At 49.5% G+C, this 25,796-nt stretch overlaps 1 long non-coding RNA gene across 2 annotated transcripts; it reads right to left on the reverse strand.

Moving 5' to 3' along the window:
• Window positions 1-8,556: 8,556 nt before the first annotated feature.
• On the reverse strand, window positions 8,557-25,560 carry LOC308595376. Of its 2 annotated transcripts, XR_014012023.1 has the most exons (4): window positions 25,467-25,560; window positions 10,730-10,811; window positions 10,555-10,620; window positions 8,557-8,640 (listed from the first exon to the last, which is right to left on the reverse strand). It is a non-coding gene; the product is annotated as an uncharacterized lncRNA (long non-coding RNA). The 2 variants fall into 2 exon arrangements; XR_014012024.1 differs by lacking the exon at window positions 8,557-8,640 and having other exon boundaries at window positions 8,679-10,620.
• Between the last annotated feature and the right edge of the window lie 236 nt (window positions 25,561-25,796).

Consider the following 25,796-nt stretch of genomic DNA (forward strand, 5'->3'; position numbering starts at 1 on the left):
CTTTTGCAGGAATCAGTAAAGGGACGGTGCTCTACCACCCTTTTTGAAATGTGAGCAACGAGACAAAGGGAAGCCCTGGGGAAAGAGATATTGTTTTCAGAGAACTTGCTGAAACCTCCTGCATTTCTTTTGACAAGTTTTCCATTCCTATATTTCTCCCCCTGAAAAAAAATTAACATTTGGAACAGAGGTGGGCTGCCTCATTGCCCAGGTTCTTGTCATTTATCAGTTGTTCTGCCCGAATTCAGACTATAAAAGGCAATTGTGTGTAATTCTCAGATCCTGTTCATAGTTAACATTTTCTTTCGGTAAAAATGATTTTTTTAAATAGAACATGATTGATTTCTCACAGCTCTGTTAGGATAATAATGAAATAAGGGCTTTTTATTCTGCAACTGAAAGCATAAATTTGCACCCGTGACCCATCCGCCCACTGGCACTTGACTTCAGATCAGGCGGGTAGAGCAGCAGGAGATTAATTAAAGTAAAATCCTCTTTTCATGTAAATGGCCTTGGTGTAATGCCCAGCTGTGCTTTCTAATGACTCAATACTGCTACTTTCTTAGAAGCAGCTGTGCAAGTCATATGATGGTAGCTGGGGGTGGAGTGGAGAGAGAAAAACCTGCCTCAGGAAAGGACCACGGTGAGAAATATAGTGATACATTGTGAAAGCAGCATCATTCTGGAAGACAGATGTGTTTCTCGCATGAAGCTCATCAGAATTAGGGTGTGTTCACACTCCTTACTCCACATCTGGTGCGCTCCCACGGCTAGTTTTCGAAGCCACATTCGCACAATGTTAGGCACAACCCATACAGTACTGTATGGTAAAGGTAAAGGGACCCCTGACCCTTAGGTCCAGTCGTGACCGACTCTGGGGTTGCGGCGCTCATCTCACTTTATTGGCCAAGGGAGCCGGTGTACAGCTTCTGGGTCATGTGGCCAGTATGACTAAGCTGCTTCTGGCGAACCAGAGCAGCGCACGGAAACGCCGTTTACCTTCCCGCCAGAGCAGTACCTATTTATCTACTTGCACTTTGATGTGCTTTCGAACTGCTAGGTTGGCAGGAGCAGGGACCGAGCAACGGGAGCTCACCCCGTTGCGGGGATTCGAACTGCCAACCTTCTGATCGGCAAGTCCTAGGCTCTGTGGTTTAACCCACAGCGCCACCCGCGTCCCTTACAGTACTGTAGCTTCTTGACAAATACTGTTTGATGCATTCCCCTGCCCTCAAATGAGCATCAATCCAACTAGGAAACTGGATGCAGGATAAGTGGCAATGTGATCATTTAAGACAGCGGCCATCATGCATGTGCAAATGAGCACGCATGCTCAGATGACAATTTCATGAGCAGGAGCTCCAGGGGGTGGGGATGTTGAGCAGACAGGGAAACCCAAAACATCCTGCTGTCTTTGGAACCCCTTCAAGTCTGTCATTTTATATCTGTAAGATGGGAGTCTACAGTAGAAAGGACTGCTGAAGCGCTCAAACCAGTCTCCTTGTTAACGGCTCTAACTAAGCATGCTATTTACATGTCTAAAGGGTTGGTCAAGTACTGGTGTGTTGCCATATAAACACCTAGCTAGCAATACTTTCAGAACTGGGGGGCAGGCATCTTCCCTCCCTCTCACCTCGCTGGAGGTCACATCATCCTAGGGGTAGGAGAACAATAGGCCAAGGGCTAGTCTCACCTGGAGCTGGGAAGACACTAAAGGAAGTTCTGTTGCAGTGTCAATGTTGTAAGCCCTTCCACCTCAAGCTCATGATGCAGATATGAAGATATAAGCACCGGCATCCATGAAGTCTCTCACTACTTGGAAATGTGGGTGCGTGCAACACTATATTCCTTCTTCTCAGCCTTTGGTGCAGCCTGAAACCTCCATAGCACCCAACATCTTGGATGTCTGCTATCTCATCCCACATTCCGTCTTGATAGATCACATGCAAACTCCATGACACCCCAACTCGCCTACTCTGTTTACTATCTAGGCTGATGAAAAATTAGGGAGAACTTGAAAGTTTGTGCACTGGGTGATATTTTAGTTGGCCTATTAAAGGTAATAAATCCCAAATACTGATTTTGGAATTTTTATTATGCCCCCACCTTATACCTGTGGTTGCCACAGCTGTAAGACTGTGACAAGCCCATTTCTTTTCTCTGCATAGGTGATGGGTTATGTGCACCATTTCTTTTAGAATATTTCCATTATCATTACAGTATTTTATTACTCTGAATATTTAAAGCACCAGATGTTGGGGATGCAGCCAGTGCTCTAGGCAAAATGACTTATTTTGGCTACAAAACACATTTCCATCAGGTCTTTCCTCCAACATTATTAAGTAAAAACAGAGAATGGGTGGGAATTAATTTACATGCAACTTCAAGCATTGAGATACTTTTCTCTTTGATTTTACTTGCATTTTCCAGATCCCCTTTTTTGTCAATAAATACTCAGTGAATCTAACAATTATAAAAAATTAAAAGCAACACAATCAACATCGCAATAAAAAAAATGACAGTACAGTTCAAAACAGAATAAAGAACAACAGCAGTAAAAGCGCACTTCAAAAAGCAGTACCTGAAAATGCCCCCAAACAGCCTTTTTGGCCACTGAACAGGAAGCAGTCACGGAGCTTGGGAAACTGTATGTTTATAACAAATTACTTGCAGAAACTTGTACAATAGTAAAAATGTGTTTATTCAGAGATAGTCACGCTAGAACACTGAAGGACTTTCAGGAGGATTTTTAAAAAGGAAATTCACCATTTGTTGAAGAAATGTGGAGAAGGGAATTTAAAATTTAAAAAACCGAGAAACTGAGAGAATTGCAATCGACAGTCTTCTGTCCCCAAACACCAGCAAGGCAGAAGCCTGAGTGGTGGTATTTTTTCGGACTTCCCACTTACTTTCTGGGTCAGTGGTTCAACCCCATCATATTTCCCTCCCATTGGTCACCCCCCCCCACCATTGTGGGAGCTTATTGGAAGAATGAGAGGGCTTTGAATCCAGATGATCAAAGCTTTTCCTGATCTATATATATCCCTGCCATGCCCCCTTTTTGGTTGTTACCACCAGCTGAGCCCTGTTAGAGGAGTGAGGTTTCTGCTTCCTCAACAGGGGGGCTTGCAAGATCTTGCTCTCTGTGGTTGGGGAGGGAGATTCTCTGCTATGGCAACTGGGACACCCCCCATGGGACCATAGGATTTCTCTCAATCAGTTAAATGACTAAAACCCTTTTGATCCATAAAAATGGCGCAGCCAATTAACCAGGCAACATAATTTTAAGAATGTTAATGCTTCCAATATAAGGTACATTTGGATGTGTAGATGATGGCCCATACATATATATATATATCATCTAAGAAATAATGGTGCTGCCACACAGCCTGTCACTATACTGAGTCAGCCCATTCAACCATTGAGCCCATGACTGTATACCCAGCCTGACAATGGCTTTCTATGGCAAGAGTGGGCAACCTGTGACCTGAGGGACACATATGGCCTGTGGCCTAATTTCACACGGCCCTCAGCTTAATTTCAAAAGCCCTCTGCAAGCAATCAGTTCAGGCCTCTTGCGAAAGCAAACTGCTCCTTCCTCAGCTCCATTCCGGACAGAGGGAAGAAGCCAGGCTGGGTGGGGTGGGGGGTCAGTATGGACCACTTTTGCCCTGGTTCCATCTATTGCTGGCTTCACCCCCACTTTCAATAAGCAGGTGGTACCTATAGACTACTCCTGAGAAAAAGCAGCAGCAGTTTCCCCCATCACTTACTAAGGTTTCTGACTGGAGATTAGCAGAGATGGGACTTTCTGTATGAAAAAGCCTGCCATCTACAGTGGTGCCTCGCAAGACGAAATTAATTCGTTCAACGAGTTTTTTCGTCTAGCGAATTTTTCGTCTTGCGAAGCACGAAATCCCATAGGAATGCATTGAAATCCAATTAATGCGTTCCTATGGTCAAAAAAAGTCCAAACAAAGCCAAATTTGGTACAACAAGAGTTTATTAAGTGCTCTTTAAAGTCACACATACTGTAAAGAGCATTTCAAAAATTGAAGGAACAATAAATTAAGTTTCTAAACATGACAGAAAAACATTTAAAAATCAACAAAGTGTACAGTACATTTTCTAAGACTCTGGGGGACAACTCAAAGAAGGTTCCTCTTCCACTCTTTGCTTCTTGCTGAAGAACCCCCTCCCCAACTGTTCCCCCAGCCACCCACCACACAGAAATTCAAATCCAGAATTTTTTTTAAAAAACAGCAGAGTGGCCCAATGGTCACAGAAAATCATAAAAATGCAGAAAAAAACACACAAGCTTCCAGATTCTTGCAAACCCCTCCCCAACACCAAGTCCTTGAATTCCAAACACCCCAACCCAAAATCCAACCCCCCCAAAAAAGTTTTAAAAGTTTAAAAGAAGTTTTGGAAAAGCTTCAAAAATCACCAAAGTCTTCAAAAACCTCAAAAAAGGCTACCACACCGCGTTCTATGAGTTGCTCCTCGAAGTCAAGTCGCAACTGTATTAACGGTGTTAAGAAAAAGGAAACAAACTTGCAAGACGTTTTCGTTTTTCATCTTGCGAAGCAAGCCCATAGGGAAATTCGTCTTGCGAAGCAGCTCAAAAAACGGAAAACCCTTTCGTCTAGCGAGTTTTCCGTCTTGCGAGGCATTCGTCTTGCGGGGCACCACTGTACTTCTAATCTAAGGTCCTCCCCCGCAACCCCCCCCGGAAAGCAATGTTTTTTCTCCAAAAACATTGTTGTTTTATTCTATGCAAATTTAAAATGGGCTTTTATTCTATGCGAATTCTATGCTGATAAATTGATTTGTTTCACTGAGTGACAGTCCTATCCTTCATGTTTTGGGTGGCACTTTTGCATGGATGAATCAGAGCTGACTGTTTTCTTCTTCACCAATGTCAGTGGAAAGCCATTTAATTTAAATAGCTTAAAAACATTTTCATTTGCCTGGGACTCAAAATAGCAACCCGATTCTTCCCAGGGAGGCCTGGACTGGTTGGGTTTAATTGGAAGGAAAAATATGGTATGCAAAACTCTCTGGCCCCAATCCAGAAGTCTTTGTGTAGTAGAACATCTGCTAGGGCAGTATGTAGTCCAGTCAAAAATAGCCAGTGTGTGGATCAGTGGGCAGCAAAGTGGGGGAACTGCAGACAACCCCCTGCCATTCCCCCTGTGTGATGAAATTGTCAACTTTTGCCTATATGCACCCAACAACTAGATGGGGAGAGTCAACCCCTCTCCTTGTATATTTCAACCTTTCCAGATGGGCTATGCCACCTTCATCATACACCTACCTCCTTAGGTATTTGTAAAATATTTGCTTTGCCATTGCTAACAGCAAGATCTCATTTCTATTAATATAAACACACTGTCATGTTTCCTTCCCCCCCATGCTGTTTTTCTAGAAAAAGGGGTGCTGGAATTCACCATGAATGCTTCAAGTTCTGGCAAGTTATGGCTGGAAAAAAGCCCTGCTTTTCATCCTTATTTTGCTCTAGATATAAGAAACGACCAAATACTTACACCTCCCACAAAACAGCCGATGTAAGCTGGGTTCTGCTCATTGTATAAGAGTGCAGAAAATGGTTCGTGAACTGTAAACATTGGTTAAGTGTATACCAGTTCATTTCACTCTTACATTGTATTCATGGCACATTTTTACTGTTTCATGATTATAATGGATCTCTTTATTGAATTATTGAACAACATTTTTAAATAAAACATCAAAGGATATTTTTCTGCTATCAGTTCTCCCAGAGTCATGGGATATATCAACCCTCAGGACTCTAATCCCTGCCAGAATACTAACTTTGCCAGATTCATTATTTCTAAACACACTTTACAGAAAAAGTACCCAGTTCTTTTTTTCCTTTCAAAGTAAAACAAGTGTTCTTATAAATATTTAAAAACTAAATTGTTTTTCAAGGGTGGGGGTGGGGGAATTGTGTGTAAGGTCTTTCCCCAACATCTAATTTACATTTCTCTTACATTCGGAAGCAACATATTAATTGCACCCTTTTATAACATGCACAAGTTAAGTCTGCAAATATAGAATTGTAGCCAATGCTAGTCCTCCACAGAGCAGACCCACTTAGCTTAGTGGCTCTCAGTTAATCACTTCTATCCATTTCAGTGGGTCATCTCTGAAGATGACTAATGTTTGGAAACCTACATCCAAAAAGTTATTCAGATCAAGCTGGGCCTTCCATCCTCAGCTCCCAGAGACATGACAGAGGAGAGAATACTTGAGCTTTTCCATTGTAGTGCTGTGGTGAAGGATATGCACTTTTTATATAACTGAGAGCCATCTCAGGAATGAGCCTGAGTGAAGACAATTTAAAGTGATTTTTTTTTAATGTTAAGATTCATTTTAACTGATGTGATTTCACATTTTATTGCATACAATGTAGAGTGCAGCTTTAAATAGATACAGTATATATAATTAACACATGACCACTGACATGCAGGTCCTTTTGGACCCAGAAGAGGGTGGAAAGGGGCAAATGAGGATAGGTCAGGATGTAATGGGACGGGATGGGCTTATGCATGTTCTGCCAATGCACACAGGGCCAGGAACAGAACCCCTGCACACATAGTAGCCAACTCCTGGTCCCTTTGCCCCGCCAATAAAATATTTGAGGGGGCTGGGCCCCCGCAAAGTTGAGGGGAATTCTCATTCAAATGGTATGCGTGCCACACCATATGCAGGGCAGGGGTTACCTGCCCCCCCATATTAAGTTGGCACCCCTGCCCACACAAAATGGTCGCTGACTGTACTTGTGTGTGTGTGTATACTTATGGGTGTTAACGAAGGGGGTAGTACCGCTGGTAAGAGACACATTGTGCTTCTTCTGGGGTCGTCTGTCCAACTTTGGTCCTCACCCTGCACTCAGCTGTCACTTATGGCTCCCAGAAGCTGTCAGCATGTGGCAGTCGCCACACCCTGGGAATGGCTTCGACTGTCCAGATTGAGAGGATGAGACCGAAAGTCAAGAAGGTGGTTTCTACAAGTACTGTAGAGGGAAGTGAGAGGTGGTATACCAAATCTAGTTGGGTCCCAGGCACAGGTCTAAAATCTTTCACAAAGACCATCTGCAGAGGTATCGAGGGGACAAGGCATGTGACGGGTTGCTCCACCCCTCACTGGAGCTGGAGCCTGGGTCCCTGGGAACAGAATCACAGGCCCCACCTGGGCAAGTGGCTCCACCATTTTAGCTAATGTAACCAAGGGCAGTTCGGCAAAGCTGGAGGGTGGGGCAGAGGCATAGGAAGGGGGGCGGGGGGCAGGGGGCGGTCTGCCCTGGGTATCATCCAAGAGGGGGAGTGACAAAATCCCCCCCGGGTGGATTGTCACAGCACCGATTCCCCCCTAAGGCAGATCGCCGCCACACCTATCGCTCCCCTGGGCAGATCGCCCCACCCCCGTGGGGAGCTCGCCCCGCCCGCCACTAGGTGGGGGCTCCTCTACACAGTCTGAGGCAGATGTGTGCTATTTTTTCACAGGGAGGATGTATTTTGCTGTTTGTTGTCCATCTGGGGTCAGATGTCTGGTTCTAACATCCCTGCCCTGATGAGATAATTTATCCAAATGGCAATTGACCAGAGGAAAATGTTAGCACAGATACTACACATCCCTATATATTGGCTAACTTTCCCAGAAGATAGACACACGGTTCTTGTTTGTGGGATGGGCAGTTCTAATGTCGTGGGGTGGATGGGGTGCTAGGAGCATCTCACAGGGGAGAGCATCCCACAGACAGGAGCCCACAACTGAGAACACCTTTTATCATATGATCACCTTGTGCATTTTCCTCAGGTGGGGCACACAAAGAAGGGGCCCCAATGAAGACCCAGATGTGACACTATACTGTATGTGTCATTAGCAACCACACCTTTAAATGTGTGTGCATTTTAAATAGCAGGCACAGAAATATTAAAGTTGGGATGCTATTTTGCTATGGTCCTTTTCTTGTCTCCCTGTACAAGGATGTTGCCTGCATATTCAGCTTTGTGCAGCCTCAGTTCACTGGGAATACAATCAGCTACCACCTTGATATGTCCTTATATTGCACAAAACTCGTTTGCGTTAATGGCTACAGAATAAGTGGAGCATATTGTATCCTACAAGGGCAATCAATTGCCAACAAAACTGGATTCCAATTCCAGATGGACTGCTTTGTGCGCTACTCAAGACATTGTTTCACTTGTTCTCATAGAACCCTGTCTGCATTAGGCAAGAGATATACCGTTGTTGTTTTTTAAAAGGCAAACATAATGTTATGCACTTGAAATGAGAGAAATGTAAAATGTACTGTTGTCAAATGAAACGTGCTCTGTCCCTCACCCCCCACTTTTAAATCAATGTTAAGGTCTTCATGTATTCATCTCTTCCACTCAAGTTGATTCTAAACAAAAACGCCAGCCTTTGTTTGTAATTTTATGGCTGTTTTCAGATGAAATTAAAAAAAACAAAACTTGTTCCACTAATAAAGGATTCATTAAAACCAACATTAATGTTCAGATGGAAAAATGCCCAGTTTGTCAAAGCAATTTATTATGCAGCACCACAGGAGGCAAAGCAGTTCACAGAACAAGTGCGACTCCAGTGGACCTGTTACTGAACACAGAAGGTCTGGTTATTATGATGTCCTTGAAATGCTTAAAGAAATTGAGCCCACTTATTAAAAGGGGTGGGGGAGGAAAAGAGATGCAGTGTTTGAAGTACTCAAAGAAAGGGATTATGAAGAGTGCTGTGGCTGTCCATGTAAACAGCTTTTCTATTCCAGCATGTTTAGATACATTTGGATCAGAATTTCTACACAGAGGACACGTTTTGGGGACACACGAACCCTTAACACCCCTAGACTGGATTCGGATACTAACTGGTGATGCCTTGAAATTACTTATCAACGTGTCAACTGTGTTCTCTGCCTGGGGTCAGCACTGTTATTTTTCATCTCATCCCTAGGATTCAGTGCGAGTCACAATTCTTATTGTTAGCATCTATCTGTCTGGGGGGTGGGGGGATGCAAGAGTATGCCTTCGGGGGTAAAGTCAAACCATTAGTGAGTTACGGCACCTGCTGTCACTGTAGAAACTGACATGGGAGAGACATGTTTTATTGTAGGTGGAGCAGATGAAGGCGCCCAGTTGTGTGTTGCAGGTGCACCATGGTGTTTCTTCTTGCTGAACTCCTCTCACCTCTGGTCACTGCTGTGGCCTGTGCAGTTGTCCCATGTGTGATAATTGCCCACAGCTCTGGCAAAAGTTACCATTGATCAGGGGCAAAACTGGGCTTTATTTCACCCAGGTCAAAGACCCAGTTTGGCACCCACCCACTCATGGCTATTTGCACACACACACACACACACACACACACACACACACACAGGCTGGGAGCCTCAATGGCACCCCTCTGGAGGATTCACCCCAGGCAAAAAAACCTGGCTAGCTCCCTCCCCCCCCCCCAGCTACAGCTCTGCATTAAAACATAAATATCATGCAAATCACGTTTATTGATACAGTTCGGCCATTTTATGAAAACCTTTTGTAACCGGGACAAAGCAAAGATACTGGGAGTCACTGTTCGTTGGCTCGGTGATAGTAGACCTCTGGCAGCTGTGCTGTACATCAAGTTCAAAGCATTAGAGAGTGCCACAATAAATATGCATTGTGATGGCTTTGTCTTTAGGTCAGGGGGAGGTAGCAGCACACCATGGAGAGGCCGGCTGGCCACACTCTCTGCCATGAAGAAGCCTGTGTGTCCGTCTGTCCTTGTTCAAGAATGCCACAAACTGTCACTGCCAATACCAGACTAGGTTGGCCACCTATAGGCTAAGTGAGCACTAACTAAGGATTTCTATTCTGTGCTATTAGATCCTATTAACACCTTTTGCTACACATAGCATATAATAAAGGATGTTTAAACAACACACATCTCTATGTTCAGTAAATGCATAAGGGAAGGAGTAGAATTGTGTTCCTACTGGCCACACACAATATTCAAAGCTAAACCATAGCTTAGTGCAAATGAGCAAACATATGGGCTCCTGAAGATGTTTGCAGGTAGGACTCATCTAGGTGAGCTTGGCCAGGGCTTCCCACTTACTTAGAGGAGTTGTACAGAAGAGGACATATAGCCCCTCCCCCAAACCATTATGACAAAATGTGCATTGTTAGGAGCAGAGGCAAAGCAGGCAAAATCCTGTTCCCCCATCATGCATTGTCTAAACACCCCTATTCTAAACATCACCAAAACTGAGTGATCCAAACAAAGCAGCAGTTCCTAGTATACACAATTTAAAATCCTAAGATATCTTAAGTAACAGTGGAGCTTATCGTTGTGGAACATTCTCATTATGAGGGTGGTTTTCTTAAAAAGCTTTCTCAATCCTGTTCTTTCTTGAGTCACAATATACTGTAGATAGTTTTGTGGTGGGAGCTATCATTTTCTATGCTTCCAGTCTACAGTGTTCCTGGGCGCATGGAAATGTATATCTATGAGATGGCCTTGTTAATTTTATGTTATTACCTTTTAATTACAGTGTACATGTTGGAATGAATCAGGCTGTCATGTCACAAGGATCAGCAATTTGGCCTGAAACAAGAGTTTCCTTTTAAGGCTCAAGAGTAATGCAAGAGCCAACGTTTTTCTAAACAGTTCACATAAAACACGCTTGTCTATTGAACGATGTAAAGAAAGTTACCTAAGAGGCTTGTTCAACATACATTTCAGTAGCATCACTGCAGTCTTGTACTGCCAAAGGAGATAAGGACAAGAAAAAGCTCCTGTAAGAAGCCAACACTCAGAAGATCAAGGTGTGATCAGAAATACTGGGAAGTCAAACTTTTATTCCCATAATGCTCCTGTGGTGCCGCTTATGTAAAGTCTTAAAACAATAGAGTTCATCTTTCCTTTGTGATCAGAAATTCTCTTTTTTCCTTTTTTCCTTAAAGATTTTCTCACTGTCCTTATAAATTAGACATTTTCTATTACCCGATGCCCACGGCCATACAGTATCTCAAGGATACAATATTAATTATCTAATACATACTGTATCTGGTATTTCAAAGGATCTTTTTTGTGTTTCAATTTGCAACATTTCTGCAAGGTGCTTCCTCAAAGAAATCACCCTATTCTTTCGTTTGCCCAGCAGATCATCATGTGAGCTTGCTTTATTTATTGCCGCTTCTGGACTTTGAGAATATCTCGTTTGGCTTTATCTTTTAAGCTCTAACATTCTTTCACTGACCTGTGGCAGAAGTCTGAAAGGTAGCGTCTTGCTCCATCCCAACATGGCTGCCTCCCCACCCCCTTAGTGAATATTTCAATTGGCTTCAGTCTTTTGAGTTTTTCAAATAATCCTAGTTACAACAAACTTCTTAACAGCGTCAATCCTGCCACTGAGCCTTTCATGTTTTCCTTTCATCAGCCTTCAAATGCTACCAAGTTCTGCCTTTTTCTACCCTTGAGGACTTCTACCCTTGAGGACTTCTCCCCCAGTGAACTTTGCTTTTCCATTCATGCTTCTGTGGGGTATAGCCAAACTAACACAACAGATTGTGTGTCCCTTGTAAACAATAAAAGGAGAAATTCATTTTTGACCACCCTTGCCCTTGCATTTTACTAACGCAACAGAACATATTTGTTCTATTACAAGGGGGGATTTTGCACAGGCATGATGGTGCCGTCGGGTGATGCCTTCTACTTATGAACTATCTGTCAAAGATCAAATGAAACTGACAGAAATTCAATATTACTTGACATCACCTCAAACTCCCAGCTACTCCCTCTGCAGTGTCTACAGAGTCCTATGCCACAGAGAGTCTCCAAACTCATCTTCTTTAGGCAGCAAAACACACGGAGGAGTTGAAGGCTAAGCCTCTTCAAGGGCCCTGTCAGCCTGTTGATACTGAAGTTCTGTTTGCTGTTGCACTGACTACAAAAGACTTTGAGCTTCCAGATTATTATTTTTTTTGGTGTGTGTGTGTGTGTGTGTTGTTATACAAGTTCAACAGTTTGTGTAATGCAAATTTTACACAGTGTTGGTGTGGGAGATTATTAGCACCAAACCCCTATATTTTGAGGTGGGTGGTTAGACGCTCGAGAGAGGTTTTGCAGGTGGTATTGATTGTCACACTTTGTATACCTGTTTGCTCCTCCCCTGAAAACAACCATTTTGTTTCTGGCAGCCTGAGTGTTGCAAGCATGCCTATTTCCACCCAGTGGCTGCAGGCTGAACTGTACAGTGCTACCTAGGGTTACAAACACCTCAGGTTACAAACACTTTGGGTTACAGACTCTGCTAACCCAGAATTAGTACCTCTGGTTAATAACTTTACCTCAGGATGAGAACAGAAATCACACACCGGTGGCATGGCAGCAGGCCCTATTAGCTAAAGTGGTACCTCAGGTTAAGAACGGTTTCAGGTTAAGAACGGACCTCCGGAATGAATTAAGTTCGTAACCAGAGGTACCACTGTATTTGAAAGATCTGTGGAGACCATAATCACAGTACATCGATCACAAGCCTCCATTTTGCCTATTGTATATTGGCTTGCATTGATATTTATTTCCTCATCCTTTTTTTGCCAGTCCAGTGAAGCAACACTTCTTTCTCCTCCTTCTGTTGGTTCATAATGCAATGTGTTATTTTTTTATTCCTCTTACCCACCTCTCCATCAAAAAGTGATCAAAACATTGCTGGATGGTGGAAAAAACTGGTTAATTTTTCAAGATACACTTTTTATGGTTATAAAGAAAACCATATTAAATATCTCTCCCCCCCCCCAACTCATCTATTATATTTAAACTAGACTGAGTAGTTTTGCTGATATGCAGTATTATGGGTTTTGGCATTTGCACATTTAATTAATTTCAAAAGTAAATGAAGCAATCATAAGGACTTAAGCAGAGCCTGCTGGAGTGGGGCAAAAGCCTGTCTAGTCCAGCATTTTGTTCTCACAATGGCCAACCAGATGCCCATGGGAAGTTGGCAAGCGGCACTCTCCTCACCTGTGAATCCCAGCATCTGGTATTGAGAAGCATACTGACTGTGGATGTATAACTTTATCATAAAAGGACTTACACTACCTGTAATAGGTATGAGTTACTTGTGCGTAAGCTGGTGCCTTTCTCGGTTAATTTTGCCTTGTTAAACCTTTCTGACTGAACAGCCCCTTCTCGTCATGGCTGCCTCAGTCACTGGCAGAATCCGTCAGTGGGCGTTTCTTGAACCTCTTCCAACATAAAAGTTGTTTGACACCCAGTCTCCTCCTCCTCTCACTACGCGGGAGTCTTCTGTGCAGGGAAGGCGTGGGTAGCGGAGGACCTGGGCTCTCCTCACTGATGTCCAGTGAAGAGTCCTGGAGCCCTCTCTCCAATTCCCCCGTCTGCCCCCCTTTATCCCTGGTGTTGCGCTGATTGGCTTCCCCCTCTACTGAGCTGTTTCTCCCCCTGCTGCTGGTTCCTTCGCCAGCATCATCTGGGAGCCTCCCCTTCGCCTCTCCCTCCGATGTCAGTTCCCTGACATCCACCTCCCCCCCAGGACCCCCTCCACCCCTGGACCGACCTGTGGAATCAACTTTGTCCTCTTCGTCGGCCGACGAGGCGGGGAACCCCCGGAAGGAACTGTCACCATCTTCTGTGGATTCGAAACCCGCTTCCCAGCCACTCTTATACCTGCCAACTGGATGGTCCTCCCCGTCTGATTCTTATTCTTCAGAAAAAAACCTCTCCTCCCTCCTCATCGGAGTCAGAAAATCCCTCAAACCCCTCTTCATCGTCTGTGGGTCCAAATTGCTCCTCCCAGAACCTCTCTAGGGGTTTGGGTTTGTCCGGGAACCGGTGGTGGAATACCTCCACCAGATAGCTGTCATTGAAGGCTTCCGTGGGAACCCACGTGTTTTCGGACCCGGGTTCCCCCTCCCAAGCTACCAAATACTCCACCTGGCGCCCTCGCCACCTTGAGTCCAGTATTTCCGTGGCCCTGTGATGGTGTTCCCTTTCTTCTACCTGCGGGTGTGTGGTGGCTTCTCCCTCTTGTCCCTGGAATCTCCGCCCCTCCCTATGCGGTGAGAGCAGGGACCTGTGGAAAACCGGGTGTATTTTCATGCTATCAGGCAACCTGAGCTTAAATGCCACAGGATTTACTTGCTGTGTTACCTCAAAAGGTCCCAGCCGTGTGGGCTGCAACTTCTTGCACCCCCCTTTGAAAGGTAGCCCTTGGATGGACAACCACACCCGGTCCCCCACCCGTATGGTCTCCCCTTCCCTGCGGTGCTTGTCTGCCTGCCTCTTGTAAGTTACCTTGGCCCGTTCCAAGTTCATCTTAAGTTGCTGGTGCAGGGCCTCCATTTCTTCCACAAACTGCTCTGCTGCGGGTACGCTCCAGTTTTCCTCCCCCCTCCCTGGGAATGCCCTGGGATGACACCCATGGTTGGCCATGAATGGGCTCAATCCCGTGGACACGTGTTCCGCGTTATTGTACGCGAATTCAGCCAGCGCTAGTTTCTCTACCCAATCGTTCTGCCTCTCGCTGACGTAGCAGCGTAGATATTGCTGGAGTATACTGTTTGCTCTTTCTGCTAGCCCGTTGGTCTCCAGGTGTCTCGCCGTCGAGAAACCCACTTCGACCTGCAGCAAGCTCATGAGCTTCCTCCAGAACCGTAAAATTGTTTTCTGCTGTCAGAGCTGCTTGAAGATCCTAGCTCACAGAGGATCACGCTAGCCAGCGATCATTAAGTAAAAGTCTTTATTGAATTACAGTTTCCATTCTCACGCTGCTGCGCGCAAACTCTACGTCTAGTAGCTAGATCGGCGAAGCTCCGTCTGAATCTCCGCCCCTTGTGCACCAACTTAATATCCTAGCCTTGCTCCACCTTTTCCGCCTGACTGTCCTCCTCTGGGTCCCTCTACCCCCCGGGGCTTCTTCCTTCCGGGATTCTTCTGACGCTGACCCGGACCCTCCTGCCTCCTTGCGCCGGGCTTTAGGACCTGGTTCCCTTTCGGGGCTGCTTACTGCGCCGCCTTCCTCTGCATTTGAACTTGGCGCGCGCGCCCAACCTTCCACCTTCCTCTTAACCGTTTCTTCGCTCCCCGATGGAGGTGTGGCCACTCCTGACTCATGCCCTCCCTCCTGTGGTGAGCTGCCAGCGCTTCCCCCCTGGCTCCCTTCCTCTTCCCTGCTTCCTGGCGGTGACGCTGGTCCCGATTTCCAGCTGCTCCCCCCTGAGTCCCTTCTGGCTCTATCTTCCTGGGGTGCCCCCCTTGACTCCCCCCTTGCCCTGGCCACTGGTGCTCCTTTCTGTGAATCCTCTGATTCACTGGAAAGACTAGGAGATCTCGGGTCGTCGTCATCACTCATCTTTTCTTCTGCCTCCTCCCCTTCGCTCTCTGTTTCCTCCCTTGCCCGTGCCTCTGCTCCTAAACCCCTGACATCCATCCCCCCCTCGAAGCCCCCCATTCCCCCCTCCCCTCCTTCCGGTGCTGGAGCTGGGGGCTGCTGTTGCAAAGGGACGAACGTCGGATATCGGTCGCTTCCCGTGGCGGGCCTCCATCTGAAGTCTTCCGGTTCTTCCTCCCTGCTCTCGTCGACGACGGTCACCTCCGCTTCCATCTCTGTGCCGCCGTGCTCGAAACCAGGGTCGTCCCCGAAAATGTCCATGTCCGTCTCTCCCTCACTTCCTCCTGGCGGCGTTGCTCGTCCTGAGCATTCCAGCCACTTTCTGCGGAACTGCTCCTCTGGCCTATCGTCCCACCAATACGAGGGTTCTGAGGCGGATCCCGAGGGTGACCCCTCCGGGGAACGGACGTCTCGTGTCGGTTCCTCGTCCGAGTCGAACCCCCGGAACGTGCTGGTCGAAAGCGTGGGCGTGAAAAGCCAGTCGTCGAAAAAGTCTGCTGGCATAGGTCTATGTGGGAAGAGGGCATGAAACTCGTCTTTGAGCAGAGGTTCGTCTAAGGCGTAGCCCGGCACCCAGCTGTTCGCACTGGCCGGGGTGCCCTCCTTGGCGAGAAAGTATTCTACCCCCTCTTCCCCCCATCTGGAGTCCAAAATCTCCGTGACTTCGTTGATGCGCTCCTTCTGTGCCACTCCCGCGTGCCCTGTTCTGTCTCTGGCCGGACTCGGCGCCGTTCCGGGTTCCTGGAACCTGTGCGGTGCCTTGTAGGGAGTGAGCACCGATCTGTGGAATACCGGATGCATTCTGGAACCCTCCGGAAGTGCCAGTCTGAAAGCTACCGGGTTGACCTGCTCTTCGACTTGGTAGGGCCCCAGTTGCTTGTGCCCTAGTTTCTTCTTGGCCAACGACCTGGCCGGCACTGCGTGGGCTGCTAACCAAACCCAGTCTCCCACGTGGAGCTCTTCTCCAACCCTTCTGTGCTTGTCTGCTTGTACCTTGTATGCGTGCTTGGCCAGCTCCAGGTGGCGCCTCAGCTGATCGTGGACTTCCTGCAGCTCCGACGCGAACGCATCTGCTGTCTGCGGCTCCCCCTCCCCCATTCTTTCCAGTCCCGGGAAGGTTCTGGGGTGCCTCCCGTTGTTGGCGAAGAACGGCGTGACCCCCGTGGACACGTGCTTCGTGTTGTTGTAGGCGAACTCGGCAAGCGGCAGGTAATCCACCCACGTCGCAGGCTGTTGATTTGCATAACATCTCAGGTACTGCTGCATGATGGCATTGACCCGCTCCGCTTGCCCGTTGGTCTGCGGGTGTCTAGCCGACGCCAGGTTGATCTTGACGTTCAGGAAGCCCATCAGCTTCTGCCAGAAATTCGAGATGAACTGCCGCCCCCGGTCGGACAGAATAGACCGTGGCAGACCGTGAACCTTGAACACGTGGTCTATGAACAGTTTGGCGGTTTGCTCCGCCGTGGCCACCTTAGCACACGGAATGAAATGGGCCATCTTGGAAAACAGGTCCACCACCACCAGCACTGCCGTCTTGCCCCTTGAGCTGGGCAGATCCGTGACAAAGTCCAGGGCCACCCTTTCCCAAGGTTCGACCGGAGTTTGCAGCGGTTCCAACAGTCCGGCCGGCGGTTTGTGCACTGGCTTGGCCCTCTGGCAGGTGTCACACCTCGCCACGTAGTCTGCGACCTCCCCTCTCATTCCAGGCCACCAGAAATCCCTGGCTACTAATTCCACCGTCTTCTCCTTGCCAAAGTGCCCGGCCGTGGGCGCGTCGTGCAGCTGCTGCAGCACCTTGGCTCGAAGTTCGTCTCCCGGCACGTAGATGGCCCCTTTACGGATGAGCAATCCATCTCTTAGCTGGAAACCGTCGGCCGCTGCCTTGCCCCTTTGCACCTCTGCCATCTTTGCTTGTGCGAAGGAGTCCCCCTGCAACGCTCGTCGCACCGCCTCTAGGTCCACGGTCGCCGCGGCGCACGCCCACACTGTCGGTGCGAAGATGTGCATGGCGGCCGCTGGTGTTGCGTCCTCCAGATACTGTGGCTTACGGGAGAGAGCGTCTGCCATGATGTTGGTGTCCCCCGGGACATACTCTATTCGGAAGTCGAAGTTCGCAAAGAACTCAGCCCAACGTATCTGCCTCTGGTTCAGGAACTGTGCCGTGCGCCAGTGCTCTAGATTCTTGTGGTCCGTGCAAACCTGCACCGTGTGCTTGGCGCCGATCAGAAAGTGCCTCCACGCCTTGAACGCTGCGTGAATGGCCAGCAACTCCCTGTCCCATATGGTGTAGTTCTGCTCGGACTTGCTGAGCTTCCTGGAGTAAAACGCTCCCGGTCGCCACACCCCCTGCGGGTCTTTTTGCAGCAGGACCGCCCCCACGGCTCTGTCCGAAGCGTCTGTCTCCACCCTCATCGGCTTGCTGGGGTTGACATGAAGCAGCTGCTCTTCCGACGCGAAGAGACGCTTGAGTGCCTGGAAGGACTGCTCCGCCTGCTCTGTCCAAATGAACTTCTTTTTCTTGGAGCTAAGCGTGTCAGTGATGGCCGCCGTCTGCATCGCGAAGCCCTTGATAAACTTGCGATAGAAGTTCGCAAAGCCGACAAACCGTTGGACCTCCTTCCGGTTGCGCGGGCTCTTCCAATCCAACACCGCTCGAACCTTGGCGCTGTCCATGGCGAGCCCCTTGTCAGACAGCTTGTAGCCCAGAAAATCCACCTCCGGCACGTCAAATTGGCACTTCTCCAGCTTGGCGTAGAGCCTATGTTGCTTTAGCCTGCTCAGCACTTCCTTGACGTGTTTGTCATGCTCCTGCTGCGACTCCGAAAAGATCAGGATGTCATCTAAGAAACAGACGCACGTCTTGTAGAGAAGTCCCGCCAACACGTGATGCATAAATGCTTGAAAAACGTGGGAGCCATTTTGCAATCCAAAAGGCATAACTCTATATTCGTAGGTCCCCAGTGGCGTGAACATGGCTGTCTTCCACTCATCACCCTCCCGCATGCGAATGAGGTTGTACGCCCCCCGCAGGTCCAACTTGGTGAACACTCTGCCCTTCCGTACCTTTGCGAGGAGGTCGTCAATTCGGGGCATGGGGAAGTCCGATGGCCTCGTCACACTGTTCAAAATCCTGTAATCCACTACGAGTCTCTTTTGGGGCGTGTCCCGCTTCTTAACAAAGAATACGGGACTGCCCCCCACTGCCCTGGACTCCCGGATGAAGCCGCGCTGCAAATTATGATCAATGAACTCCTTGAGTTCTTGCAGTTCGTCCTCTGACATGGAATACAGTCTCCCTTTAGGCAGCGCCGCCCCCGGCAGCAGGTCAATTTTGCAGTCATATGGTCTGTGAGGGGGTAGCCTGTCTGCCTCCTTCTCGCAGAAAACTTCCAAAAATTCAGCGTACTTGTGGGGAATCGCTTGCAGCGTGCCTAGCAGCAGCTGTGACTCCTCTTCCTCTCCTTCCTGCCTGGGCACGATGCAGTGTTCAGCACAAAAGGAAGAGCCGAAGGTCAGCTGCCTCTGGTACCAAGCCATCGTTGGGCTGTGCTTGTCCAGCCAACTCATGCCCAATACAACGGGCGTGTCAGATAGTTGAGTGACGTTGAAGCTGATGATTTCCCTGTGATTCCCAAGTCGCATCACCATTGGTGGCGTCTGCTTCACCACTTGCCCCCCGAGCAGCTCCCTGCCATCCACCGTGACAACCTGCAGGGGCAGTGTGGCCGGCAGCAACTGCACAGCGTGCCTGTCGACAAAGTCCTGCCCTATAAAGTCCGCATTGCTGCCTGAGTCAATGGTGATTGGCACGTCTATGGTGATTCCATTGGGCAGCTGGAGAGATGCTGTGAGCCGCACTACTGGTTTGGGCGGGAGGGGGTTCACGGGCTGTAAAATCTCTGGGGACTGCGTCACTAACACGTCTGGCTGGGCCCCAGTGCCTCTTCCTCCAGCCAGACTGCGTCGTTTCCCTGCTGTGGTCCTCCTTGCTGCGTTGCTGCAGTCACCATTGCTGAGGCTGCAGTGAGCTTGTGGGGCCTCTGGGGACACTCCTTTGCCATATGTCCTGGTTCCTCACAGACGTAACACTTCCTGTTCCCTCTAGGAGGCTTCGCTTTCACTGCTGCCGGTGCTAGGGCTCTGGTTGCTGACTGAGCCCTTGCACCTCCAACCTCCATAGGTTCGGCTCCTCCTCCTGGCGGAGGCGTGGATTGCGCCCGCGCTGCTTCTCTGGGAAGGAAGGAGGGGCCCCCGGCTGGTTCGCGCCCTCCACGCCCTTCGTCCTTGCTCCACGGACGTCCTTCCAGCCTCACCCCCACTGCCAGTGCCCTCTGAACGACCTCCTGGGTGGTTCGGGGTCTCTCCCCCCTCGCGATCTCATCTTTAATCGAGTTGTGCAGCCCCTCCCAAAAGAGGTCTCTTACAGGAGCCGAATCTCTGTCCCATTCCAGGGCACTGACCAAGGCGAAAAAGCGGGCATGATACTGCCTGACGCTGGCCCTCCCTTGTCTCAGCCCATGCACCTCCTTCCGTGCAAGATCCACGTCAATACTTGATAAAAAGCACCCATCCATCGCTTTAATAAAGGCATCCGCATTCTGGAGCGCCGGATCCTTATCTCTCCATAAATTACGTAGCCATGCTTTCGCATCCCCATGCAGATGGGACATGATGAACCCCACTCTCTCTTGTTCATCTCTAAAGTCTTTATGCAGCAGTTGCAGTGCGCACAGTACGTCGGCTCTAAAGTTGGGATACTGTTGCAGGTTCCCATCGAAGTGAGAGACCAGCCCGCCTGTCCGTCTCGCCAACCCAATTCCCTCCTGCCGGGGGGTCTGCTTTGTCAGCACGTCTAACCTGACCTGGAGATCCCTGCAGGCGGCAGCTGCCTCCTCCTCTCTCTTCCTGGATGCGAGAACCTCGGCGTTCAGTTGTGCCACTGCTCTTCTGAGGTCCTCTATCTGCTGCTCAGCCGTCATGTCGTCCGCCGTTCGTGAGCTCGCTAGTAGGCACCTGTTTCTCTCCCCTCCTCGAGGCTGTAGATGCCCACAATGGAGAGACGGAGCTTACTGTCAGAGCTGCTTGAAGATCCTAGCTCACAGAGGATCACGCTAGCCAGCGATCATTAAGTAAAAGTCTTTATTGAATTACAGTTTCCATTCTCACGCTGCTGCGCGCAAACTCTACGTCTAGTAGCTAGATCGGCGAAGCTCCGTCTGAATCTCCGCCCCTTGTGCACCAACTTAATATCCTAGCCTTGCTCCACCTTTTCCGCCTGACTGTCCTCCTCTGGGTCCCTCTACCCCCCGGGGCTTCTTCCTTCCGGGATTCTTCTGACGCTGACCCGGACCCTCCTGCCTCCTTGCGCCGGGCTTTAGGACCTGGTTCCCTTTCGGGGCTGCTTACTGCGCCGCCTTCCTCTGCATTTGAACTTGGCGCGCGCGCCCAACCTTCCACCTTCCTCTTAACCGTTTCTTCGCTCCCCGATGGAGGTGTGGCCACTCCTGACTCATGCCCTCCCTCCTGTGGTGAGCTGCCAGCGCTTCCCCCCTGGCTCCCTTCCTCTTCCCTGCTTCCTGGCGGTGACGCTGGTCCCGATTTCCAGCTGCTCCCCCCTGAGTCCCTTCTGGCTCTATCTTCCTGGGGTGCCCCCCTTGACTCCCCCCTTGCCCTGGCCACTGGTGCTCCTTTCTGTGAATCCTCTGATTCACTGGAAAGACTAGGAGATCTCGGGTCGTCGTCATCACTCATCTTTTCTTCTGCCTCCTCCCCTTCGCTCTCTGTTTCCTCCCTTGCCCGTGCCTCTGCTCCTAAACCCCTGACATCTGCGGTCGGAGAGAACCCTCAAGGGGGCGCCATGCAGCCTGAAGATGTGCTCCACAAACAACTGGGCTGTTTCCTGTGCCGTTATAGCATGCGAGCAAGCTATAAAGTGGCACATTTTTGTTAGTAGGTCGACCACTACCATGACTGCTGTGTTTCCCCGGGACTTGGGCAAATCTGTCATGAAATCAATGGACACCACCTCCCAGGGTTTCCCCGGCGTGGGTAAGGGTTCTAGTAATCCTGCGGGGGCAGCCCCCTCCCCTTTTTGCCCTTTGGCAGCGGTCGCACCCCCGTACATATTCCCGTACATCCTCCCTCACCCTGGGCCACCAGAACTGCCTGGTGACCAGCATCATGGTTTTGTGCTGTCCAAAGTGCCCCGCTGTGGGGTTGTCGTGGAGTTGTTTGAGTACCTTTCCCCTTAGGTTCTCCCCCGGTACGTACAGCGCTCCCCTATAGTACAGTACCCCTTCCTTCTCCTGAAACCCTTCTTGGGTCCGTCTTCCCTCTCGGAGCTCCCTGATTTTAGTTTGTGCGAACCCGTCGTTTCTGGTCAGCCTGGCTAGTTCTCGTTTCCCCACCAAAGTTCCCCCTACACACCCATCGGTCCTCGGGGATCACGTGTCATTTCTCCGGCGGCCCCTCTCCTTCTAAATACTCCGGTTTACGCGAGAGAGCATCTGCTCTTACGTTTTCCTCTCCGGGCACGTATCGGATTTCAAAGAAAAACTTGGAGAACTCCTGTGCCCATCGAATCTGTCTCTGGTTGAGTACTCGTGCGGTCCTCCAGTACTCCAAGTTCTTGTGATCTGTGCAAACCTGGATCTGTTGTTGCGCCCCTATCAGCAGATGACGCCAGCGACGAAAGGCCGCGTAGATTGCCAGCAGTTCGCGGTCATATACGGTATAGTTTTGCTCCGACTTGCTCAGTTTTCTTGACAAAAAGGCGCACGGTTTCCATTCCTTCTCGCTCCTCCCTGGCTGCAAAAGGACCGCCCCGATGGCTCTGTCGGACGCGTCGGTCTCTAGCCTCATGGGTTTCTCCAGATTTACGTACAGGAGTTGCTCTTCCGATGCGAACGCCTTCTTCAGTTTTTCAGAGGATTGCTGGGCCTCTTCTGTCCACACAAACTTCTTTTTGCTACTGAGACAATCCGTGATGGGCGCTGTCAAGTGGGCGAAGTTCTTGATAAACTTCCTGTAGAAGTTGCTGAACCCTAGGAACCTCTGCACGTCCTTCCGTGTTTTGGGAGCCTTCCACTCCAGCACTGCCTGCACCTTGCTTGGGTCCATCGCTAGGCCTTTGTCAGACAACTTGTACCCCAGAAACCCGACTTCTCTGGCGTGAAACTGACATTTTTCCAGCTTGACCCACAGCTGGTGCTTCTGCAGCCGTTGTAGCACTTCCCTGACGTCTCTAACATGTTGCTCCTCGTTGTCCGAATAAATTAAGACGTCGTCCAAGAAGGCTATGCAGTTCTTGTACAGCAGAGACCCCAACACGTGGTGCATGAAAGCTTGAAAACAGGCGGAGCCTGACTGTAATCCAAAAGGCATAACTAAGTACTCAAAGGCCCCTAGGGGTGTGAACATTGTGGTCTTCTATTCGTCCCCCTCCCTCATCCTGATCAAATTGTATGCGCCCCTCAGGTCCAGCTTGGTAAAAATTTTCCCTTTCCTCACTCGCGTTAAAATGTCGTCAATCCTGGGCATTGGGAAGGTCACGGGTTCCGACACCAAATTGATGGCCCTATAGTCCACAACGAGCCTGGGTTTATTAGTGTCCTTTTTGTCCACAAAGAACACCGGACTGCCCCCCACCGCTTTTGATTCTCTTATGAAGCCTCTTTTCAGGTTCTTGTCAATAAATTCCCGCAACTCCTTCATTTCCCTGTCCGACATGGCATACAGCTTACCCACTGGCAGCTGAGCCCCCAGGAGCAAGTTGATCTGGCAGTCAAAGGGCCTATGGGGTGGCAGTCTATCTGCCTTCTTCTCGCTGAAGACCTCCTGCAGATCTGCATATTGCGGTGGCACCTCTCCCTTCCGCTCCACAGCCATCCCAGCCACTCTGGCCACGCTCATCCTTGGGGTTTCTCCTCCTAGACAGTGTTCTAGGCAGTAAGCTGACCCAAAGGTGACTGTCCTCTGATGCCACACCACCACTGGATCATGTTGTGCCAGCCAGCTCATCCCTAATATTATTGGGGGCCCTGCTAGTGAGGCGACGTGAAAGGCGATGGTCTCCGAGTGCCTGGACACCCTTATTCTCATTGGTGGGGTTTGGTGTGTCACTTCCCCTCCTAGAAGCTCCCTGCCATCAATGGTGGTTACTTGCAAGGGGAAATCCAAAGGTAGTAAGTGGAGCTGGTGTACTAATGCAAAGTCTTTGCTGAAGAAATTACATGAGCTGCCTGAATCCAGCATCCCTTTCACCTTGACTGGGTGCCTATTCGGGAGTTCTAGCACCACTTCGATGGCTATTGCCGCCTTGGGGGGGTCTGGTTGGGGCACTTTTACTGGTTGCTGGCCTGGCTGCTGTGCCCCTTGAGTGGCAGCCAAGCGTTCCCGTTTCCCTGTTCCTGTTACTTTACCAGCTCCTCCTCACCCCCTGCGGCTCCCACCATTCCTTGCCAGGCCTTTCTTTGAGGGCAGGCTCTGGCAAAATGTCCTGGCCGCTGGCAAAGGAAACACTTCTTGGTGGTTTTCCAATCCTTTCCCTCCTTTTTGCGCCCTTCGCTGGTGTTTGAAACTTCCCGCGCGTGCGCCCCATCTATTTCCATTGGCTCCGCTGGCTGGGAAGGCTGCTTTGGTATCTCAGGAATGCGGTAGTCATGGCAACGTTGCTCTATCCCTTCCCGCCTCTCCTGGACCCGCGCTTCCTACCGTACGCCAATCGCAAGCACAGCCTTGGTCAGCTGATCCATCCCCTGCGGGCGGGGTGCGCGGGAAAGCTCATCCTTCACCGTAGGGGATAACCCCTCCTCGAATAACATTTGTATGGGTTCAGAGTCCAGTTGCCACCCGAGGCGGTGAACTATCATGGCAAAGCGCGACCAGTAGTCTCTAACTGACTGGTTCCCCTGTTTACAATTCATCAGTTCCCGCTTTGTCACACTTTGTTGTACATCACTGGAAAACATTGCGTCCATCGCCTGAAAGAATTTCCTCAGGTCCTGCATGGCGGCATTCTGCATCGCCATAAGGGGCCTGATCCATTCCCTGGCTCCATCTTGCAGGTGACCCACGACATATGCCACCCTCATCCCATCGTCTGCAAAATCGTCACCCTGCAGTTTCAAGGCGTACTCTATTTCCATTCGGAACGCACTATATTCCTGCAGGTTCCCTCCAAATTTGTGCACCAGTCCCGGTACCTTCCTTGCTATGGGGGTGGGCCTGACCTGTGCATCTTGAGACCGCCTTTCGTCCAGCCGCGCCATCAGGATGGCCACATGCTGCTCCAACTCTCGGTTCCTCTCCACCAGAGTTTGCCCTCCAGCTGCTCCCTCCTGGGCATTCACTCCTCCGGTCTTGCTCATGATGCTACCTGCCTGCTGCTGCGCATGAGCAACTTTCAGGGACTGACGGATTGCTGTAATAGGTATGAGTTACTCGTGCGTAAGCTGGTGCCTTTCTCGGTTAATTTTGCATTGTTAAACCTTTCTGACTGCACAGCCCCTTCTCGTCGTGGCTGCCTCAGTCACTGGCAGAATCCGTCAGTGGGCGTTTCTTGAACCTCTTCCAACATAAAAGTTGTTTGACACCCAGTCTCCTCCTCCTCTCACTACGCGGGAGTCTTCTGTGCAGGGAAGGTGTGGGTAGCGGAGGACCTGGGCTCTCCTCACTGATGTCCAGTGAAGAGTCCTGGAGCCCTCTCTCCAATTCCCCTGTCTGCCCCCCTTTATCCCTGGTATTGCGCTGATTGGCTTCCCCCTCTACTGAGCTGTTTCTCCCCCTGCTGCTGGTTCCTTCGCCAGCATCATCTGGGAGCCTCCCCTTCGCCTCTCCCTCCGATGTCAGTTCCCTGACACTACCTATATCAGCATACCCTCTGATGAAAATAGGGACATCCTATTCAACAACAACCATTTATTATTTATACCTTGCCCATCTGACTGGGTTGCCCCAGCCTCTCTGAGCAACTTCCAACATATCTAAAAACATAATAAAATATTAAACATTAAAAAACTTCCCTATACAGGGCTACCTTCTAAAGCTTGTATAGTCACTTATCTTCTTAGCTCGGGGGTTCTCAGAACTCCATAAGCTCCAACAGTTCTCCGATGAAAATAGGGATGTCCTAAGGAAAAGCAAGACATTCTGGGATCAAATCAGAAACACAGACGGCTTCTGTAAATCCAGGACTGTCCTGGAGAGTGATTTCTATTCTGCTGGGTTACTTTTGGTTTCTAGTCTTGGCCACTGGTCCCATCTGCCCCTCAAAAAGCAGGGCCTGGTGTAGCAGCACACCCAGGCTCCATACTTGATCTAAAAAAGGCATCACCACTCCTTTGATTACATTATCATTGTCTTTCTA

Source organism: Podarcis bocagei, assembly GCF_964188305.1.
Source record: "Podarcis bocagei genome assembly, chromosome: 9".
In the NCBI taxonomy this organism is placed as follows: domain Eukaryota; kingdom Metazoa; phylum Chordata; class Lepidosauria; order Squamata; family Lacertidae; genus Podarcis; species Podarcis bocagei.